We start from the raw sequence: 7,500 nt of genomic DNA on the forward strand, positions 1-7,500 counted from the left end.
GTAGAGGAAATAAGACACAGGAAGGAAGGAAGAGGAGGAAGAGGAAGAGGAAGAGGAAGAGGAGGAGGAAGAGGAGGATAAGGAGGGGGGAGGGGGGGGGGCAGCAACCCATCCCTTCAAGCAATGACGAGCAAGAACCTTCTTCGAGTGTGTGACGAAACAAAAGAAACTCGCTAATGAAACACTGGGATGGTGCAACGAGTGATGGTGACGGGCTGATGGTGATGATGGTGATGATGATGGTGACGATGGTGACAGGGTGATGGTGATGATGGTGACGGGCTGATGATGATGGTGATGATGATGGTGATGATGATGGTGATGATGGTGACGGGCTGATGGTGATGATGGTGATGATGATGGTGACGATGGTGACGGGGTGATGGTGATGATGGTGATGATGATGGTGACGATGGTGACGGGGTGATGGTGATGATGGTGACGGGCTGATGATGATGGTGATGATGATGGTGACGATGATGACTTGGTGATGGTGATGATGGTGACGGGCTGATGGTGATGGTGTTGAGGGTGATGATGGTGACGGGCTGATGGTGATGATGATGATGGTGACGGGCTGACAGTGATGGTGATGATGGTGATAGTGGAGGTGATGATGGTGATGGGCTGACAGTGATGGTGATGATGGTGATAGTGAAGGTGATGATGGTGATGGGCTGACAGTGATGGTGATGATGGTGATAGTGAAGGTGATGATGGTGATGGCCTGACAGTGATGGTGATGATGGTGATAGTGAAGGTGATGATGGTGATGGGCTGACAGTGATGGTGCTTTCCTTATAGTGATGTTGATGGGCTGATAGTGAAGGTGATGGTCTGATACCTTGGCGGCGTAATTCAGAACAAAGGTGGGTCTCGCCAAGTCCGCCTTACCTGTCTTTCTCCATGGCTGTGAGACATGGATACTAGATAGGGACTTGGAGAGACGGATTGATGGCTTTGGTAATAAATGTCTACGCAGAATCATGGGATATCGCTGGAATGACTGTGTGTTAATCCGGCGACTACTCCGTGAGACTGATTCGACATATATTACCTGCATAGTCCGTCAACGCCAGCTCCGGCTATACGGGCACGCGGCACGTTTTCCGGAAGCTGATCCTGGTCATCGGGTTGTCTCTGTAAGGGCGCCTTCAGTGTTCGTGGCTTTAGCAAGTAGATAGATCCTTGGAGGTATTCGGGACCCCTTGCTTTTTTTTTTATCTTTTTCTCCACACCTTTCCGTCAAATTACTTCTTTAAATACCTTTCGGCGGGACCTTGTGAAAGCCTTACACTCCTCCCTATCATTCCTTTTCTTCCTTATTCTTTCACGGTATTTATAATTTTCTCTACATGCTAACGGTAAACTTATTAATGAATTCTTACGTAAGTGTCTGAGCAGGGATGTGCGTGTGTGTGTGTGTGTGTGTGTGTGTGTGTGTGTGTGTGTGTGTGTGTGTGTGTGTGTGTGTGTGTGTGTGTTTACAACAAAGGAGGCAGCTCAAGGGCACAAAAAAAGGAAACAATAATAAAAAAAGCCCGCTACTCGCTGCTCCTAAAAAAGAATCAGAAGAGGTGGCCGAAAGAGAGGTCAATTTCGGGAGGAGAGGTGTCCTGATACCCTTCTCTTGAAAGAGTTCAATTCGTAGGCAGGAGGAAATACAGATGAAGGAAGATTGTTCCAGAGTTTACCAGCGTGAGGGATGAAAGAGCGAAGATGCTGGTTACTCTTGCATAAGGGGTTTGGACAGTATAGGGATGAGCATGAGTAGAAAGTCGTGTGCAGCGGGGCCGCGGGAGGGGGGGAGGCATGCAGTTAGCAAGTTCAGAAGAGCAGTCAGCGTGGAAATATCGATAGAAGATAGAAAGAGAGGCAACATCGCGGCGGAATTTAAGAGGTAGAAGACTATCAGTAGGAGGAGGAGAGCTGATGAGACGAAGAGCCTTAGACTCCACTCTGTGTGTGTGTGTGTGTGTGTGTGTGTGTGTGTGTGTGTGTGTGTGTGTGTGTGTGTGTGTGTGTAGTTATCTTTCATGAATTAATCCCACGTTTTTCCTTTCTGCTTCTTTCTTTTTTTTTTGCTTTGCCTTACTGTTCCTTCTTTTTATTTCCTTTTCATCCTTTTCATCTTCCTCCTTTTTCTCTTATTCCTGCTTTTTGCCTTTTTTTATTCTTTTAACTCTTTTCTTCTCCTTTTCCTTCCTGTTTAATCCTTTCTTCTTTTCCTGTAATTCCTGTTTTGGTCTTTTTTCATTCTTCTCTCTCTCTCTCTTCTTCCTTCCTGTATTATCCTCTTCCTTCTTTTCCTGTAATTCCTGTTTTGGTCTTTTTTCATTCTTTTCTCTCTTTCTCTTCTTCCTTCCTGTATTATCCTCTTCCTTCTTTTCCTGTAATTCCTGTTTTGGTCATTTTTCATTCTTCTCTCTCTTTCTCTTCTTCCTTCCTGTATTATCCTCTTCCTTCTTTTCCTGTTATTCCTGTTTTGGTCATTTTTCATTCTTTTCTCTCTTTCTCTTCTTCCTTCTTTTCCTGTAATTCCTGTTTTGGTCTTTTTTCATTCTTTTCTCTCTTTCTCTTCTTCCTTCCTGTATTATCCTCTTCCTTCTTTTCCTGTTATTCCTGTTTTGGTCATTTTTCATTTTCAGTCTGAGACCTCCACATTTGATAAGGCTTTTGTAGAGGTTGTGTCAGCATTTCCATGGGTAGTTTTACGAGCCTAGTGATAGTTTGACGAGGCATCTACACCGTGAGTCTCAAAACCACTCATGAGACCCCGACTAATCCTTCTCGTGGCCTTGGGTAATAGTTGTTGGGGGAGCTAAAAGAATCTGAGAGTACGTGCCATAGCTCTGTCCTTGAATCGCCTTCTGTGCCGCAAGCAAGGGATCAAAAACCACTAAGACTTGAGGTGGATACTTTCTGGAGCCTCGTCTTATCAGCTGATGTACCCGGAGACTTACAATTAAAGCCTTCGGGGTATAGAAAAAGAAGTGATATTTGATTTTCGTCCCTTAGATGTCTTCCCTCCGCCCATTAGCATAGTTACCCCTCAATTAAAGTGCCAGGGAACAGGATAAAAAGAAGGAACGTATCACAATCCATTCACTCATTTTGGAAGAGTTACGAAATTAAGGATAAAAGGGATATATATAATTTTTTACACTATAATACCCCTACAACACTTTCATTACCATAGTTACCCCTTAGTTATCAGACCAAGGACAGGGATAGAGAAGGATGGAAAGAAGGAGCATATCACAATCCATTCACTCATTTTGGAAGAGTTACGAAATTAAGGATAAAAGGGATATATATAATTTTCTACACTATAATACCCCTACCACACTTTCATTAGCATAGTTACCCCTTAGTTACCAGACCAAGGACAGGGATGAAGAAGGATGGAAAGAAGGAACATATCACAATCCATTCACTCATTTTGGAAGAGTTACGAAATTAAGGATAAAAGGGATATATATAATTTTCTACACTATAATACCCCTACCACACTTTCATTAGCATAGTTACCCCTTAGTTACCAGACCAAGGACAGGGATAAAGAAGGATGGAAAGAAGGAACATATCACAATCCATTCACTCATTTTGGAAGAGTTACGAAATTAAGGATAAAAGGGATATATATAATTTTTTACACTATAATACCCCTACAACACTTTCATTACCATAGTTACCCCTCAGTTACCAGACCAAGGACAGGGATGAAGATGGATGGAAAGAAGGAACACATCATAACTCATTCACTCATTTTGGAAGAGTTACGAAATTAAGGATACTACACTATAATATCCCCCCCCCCCCCCCCCACACACACACACATACACACGCACACACTTTCATTAGCATAGTCACCCCTCCTTGACAAGAAAAGGGATAAAACTGGATAAGAAAGAAGGAACGTATCGAAGCCCATTCACTCATTTAGGAAGAGATAGAAAATAGGGGATAAAAGGATATCTATAATTGTTTTCGCTTAAATGTTTTTGGTACACGTTCATTAGCATATCGATCCATTAATCAACGTTTCAGGTAAAGTATTGAACGCAGGTAAGCTTTAATTTAATTCACTCACTTTTTTTATAGTAGATTGTAAAGGTGGTGGTGATGGTGGTGGTGGTGATGGTGGTGGTGGTGGTGTAAGGGACTATATTGATGAATGATGGTGGTGGTGGTGGTGGTGATGATGGTGATGGTAATGAAGATGGTGATGATATTGGTGGTGGTGGTGGTGGTGGTCGTAATAATAGTAATGACAGAAGTAATAATAATAATAATAATAATAATAATAATAATAATAATAATACCAACAACAACGACAACAACAAAATCAATATATCTAACCTACCTTTTCGAAACTTAACACACACACACACACACACACACACACACACGAAAAATAAAAATAAAAACTCGTGAGAAATAAATTGAATCAAAGAAACAATGACAGAATAACACCCAGAAAACATGCTTTTGTGAGGTTTGCAAAGGGAGGGTGGTGGTGGTGGTGGTGGAGGGGGTGTCTATCTGTCTATCTGTCTGTTTGTCTGTCTGTCTGTCTGTCTGGAAGCACAAGACACGGACCACTGCATTTCCAGGTCCATGTTCAAACGATCTCTACCTCTGTTCTTGTCTTTTTTTTTTTCCTTTTTTCTTTTTTCCTAGTTTCGCTTGAGTGGCTTCAACTGTGAGGGGAGGGAGGGGAACAGTGGGGGGAGGGAGGGGAACTGTGGGGGGAGGAATGGGGGGAGTACCTGTGTCCTGAGGGGGGGGTATACCTGTGTCCTATCCCTTACCTGCCTTGCTAATTAAAGGTATGCAATCTGACAGGTGAAGTGTAGGAACTGGAACGGTGAAGATTATTATGTGTGTGTGTGTGTGTGTGTGTGTGTGTGTGTGTGTGTGTGTGTGTGTGCGTGTGTGTGTGTGTGTGTGTGTGTGTGTGTGTGTGTGTGTGTGTGTGTGTGTGTGTGTGTTATCCTGCATTCTCGATCGACCCCCCAAAAAATAACTTCATTGGACCGAGTGAAGTATATGTTAGCGAACGGGAGGAACAGTGGACGCTAAGAGGAGGAGGAGGAGGAGGAGGGAGAAGGGGACTGAAGCGGCTAAAATACCTTATGTGTGTTGAATCCCATATTTCGAATCCTTCCGAAAAATGAGTAAATTCGACTGACACGTCCTTACTTTTATCCCTCTCCTTATTCTCCTTTCTTTTCCTTTCCTTTTCTTTCCTTCCCCTTTTTCTCCTCCCTCTCCTTTCTTCACTGCTGCCTATGGCCCCGGTGGACTCTCTGGAGGGGCCCCTTGGACGACCCCAGCCCGTTAGTGGAGCAGGCGAATTTAATTTATAGTTGGTGCCGTGATGTGTGACTCTTGCCTGCCCCATGCTAAGTGGCTGAAGTTTAAGGTTGACTGAAGATCTCGGCACCATGTGAGTAGTCTTCCAACACTCGGTATCATCATCATCATCATCATCATCATCATCATCGTTTAACGTCCATGTATTCCCTATGGTGGGGTTGGACGGGATGTGAGGCTCCTCCACTGTTGCCGGTTCACAGCCATTTCTTCCGTGATGTTCAGCTTCCTCATATCTTCCTCCACCACCTTTCTCCACGTCTTCCTTGGCCTTCCTGGTGGTCTTCTGCCCTCTACCTCAAAGTTCAGTGCACGTCTCCGGGAAGCTTGTGATATCACGGTACCGCTCTAAGGTTGTGATGGCAAGGCAGTAAGATTCATGGATATCATTGTACTAACTCTGTTTTGAGAATGGAATTGAGGAGGAGGAGGAGGAGGCGGAGGAAGAAAAGAAGGAGGAGGTGGAGGAAGAAAAAGAAGAGTGGATGGAAAAGTAGGAAGATGAGGAGGAGAAGAAGGAAGAAGAGCAGGGGATGGAGAAGGAGGAAGAGGAGGAAGAGGAGGAGGAGGAGGAGGAGGAAGAAGAGGGGATGGAGAAGTAGGAAAAAGAGAAGGAGGAGGTGGAGGAAGAAAGAGAGGAGTGGATGGAAAAGTAGGAAGATGAGGAGGAGAAGAAGGAAGAAGAGCAGGGGATGGAGAAGGAGGAGAAGGAGGAGGAGGAGGAGGAGGAGGAGGGGATGGAGAAGTAGGAAGAAAAGAAGGAGGAGGTGGAGGAAGAAAAAGAGGAGTGGATGGAAAAGTAGGAAGATGAGGAGGAGAAGAAGGAAGAAGAGCAGGGGATGGAGAAGGAGGAGGAGGAGGAGGAGGAAGAGGAGGGGATGGAGAAGTAGGAAGAAAAGAAGGAGGAGGTGAAGGAAGAAGAAGAGGAGTGGATGGAAAAGTAGGAAGATGAGGAGGAGAAGAAGGAAGAAGAGCAGGGGATGGAGAAGGAGGAGGAGGAGGAGGAGGAAGAGGAGGGGATGGAGAAGTAGGAGGAGAAGGAAGAACTACCTCTCAGTTCACGGTAATGGTTGAAAATTGTTTTGCGGTGGGAATCGAACTTGGGTCGTTGGGATCATCACGTCAGCGCCATGGCCACTCAACCACTGCTTCCCCTGGCTATATATGCTAATGGAATAAGGACGTTTGACTGAAGAAAATGACATATGTTTTTTATTATGTATTTTGTATCTTTAAGCATCACCATCACCACCACCACCAACAACAACACCACTGCACCACCTCAAGGACAATCCCCAGGTGGCAGGTGACCCCGGGGCTTTGTTACCGCGGGGGATCAAGGTCAGGCGACACACGGAGGGGTAGGGAGGGGAAGAGGGGACACAAGAGGAAGAGGAGGGGAGGAGGAGGAGGAGGAGTCGCTAGAAGAGGAAAAAAGGAAGGAGAGAAAGAAGAGGAGGGGAGAAGAGGACACTGGAAGAGGGAAATGGGAAGGAAGAGGAGATGATAGAAGAAGAAGAAGAAGAAGAAGTGTCACTAGAAGAGGAAAAGAAGAAGGAGAGAAAGGAGAAAGAAGAAGGGGAGGAGGAGGAGGAACTGGACGAGGAGGAAGAGGAGAGGATAGAAGAGAGAGTAGAGAAGAGTGAAGCTTTATGCTCTACGATAAGCTGAAAAAGAGCAAAGACTCTAAAAGGAAAGAGAAGGTGAAATTGAGTCCAAGAATAATCGGAAAAAAAAATATTACAGTGAAAAACATAAAAGATACGAATATCATGTCCCAAAAAAAATGACATAAATACAAATGCAAATAAATGTAAAATGTATAAATGTAAAAATAAATGTAAATAAAAGTTTAAAAAATGAGAAACAACACCCGTGGCCCAACTGATGAGGGACTTAAGTAGATGTGTGTTAAGGTGAGAGAGACTAATTACAGGTAAGCGTCTGTCCAGGTAAGGATGGTTAATGAGGCAAGGTGTGCAGGGGTGATAGCTGTCGAAACCACAAAAAAAAAAAACAACCAAAAAACAAAAAAGATGAGAGAGAAATGAATGGTGGCCTAATGTGTGTGTGTGTGTGTGTGTGTGTGTGTGTGTGTGTGTGTGTGTGTGTGTGTGTGAG

At 44.4% G+C, this 7,500-nt stretch overlaps 1 long non-coding RNA gene across 1 annotated transcript in view; it reads right to left on the bottom strand.

The window, feature by feature from the left end:
- LOC127002946 (uncharacterized) overlaps positions 1-7,500 on the bottom strand; it is a 74,065-nt gene that overhangs the window by 2,942 nt on the left and 63,623 nt on the right. The window lies entirely within an intron of this gene.

Source organism: Eriocheir sinensis, chromosome 24 (assembly GCF_024679095.1).
Source record: "Eriocheir sinensis breed Jianghai 21 chromosome 24, ASM2467909v1, whole genome shotgun sequence".
Lineage (NCBI taxonomy): Eukaryota > Metazoa > Arthropoda > Malacostraca > Decapoda > Varunidae > Eriocheir > Eriocheir sinensis.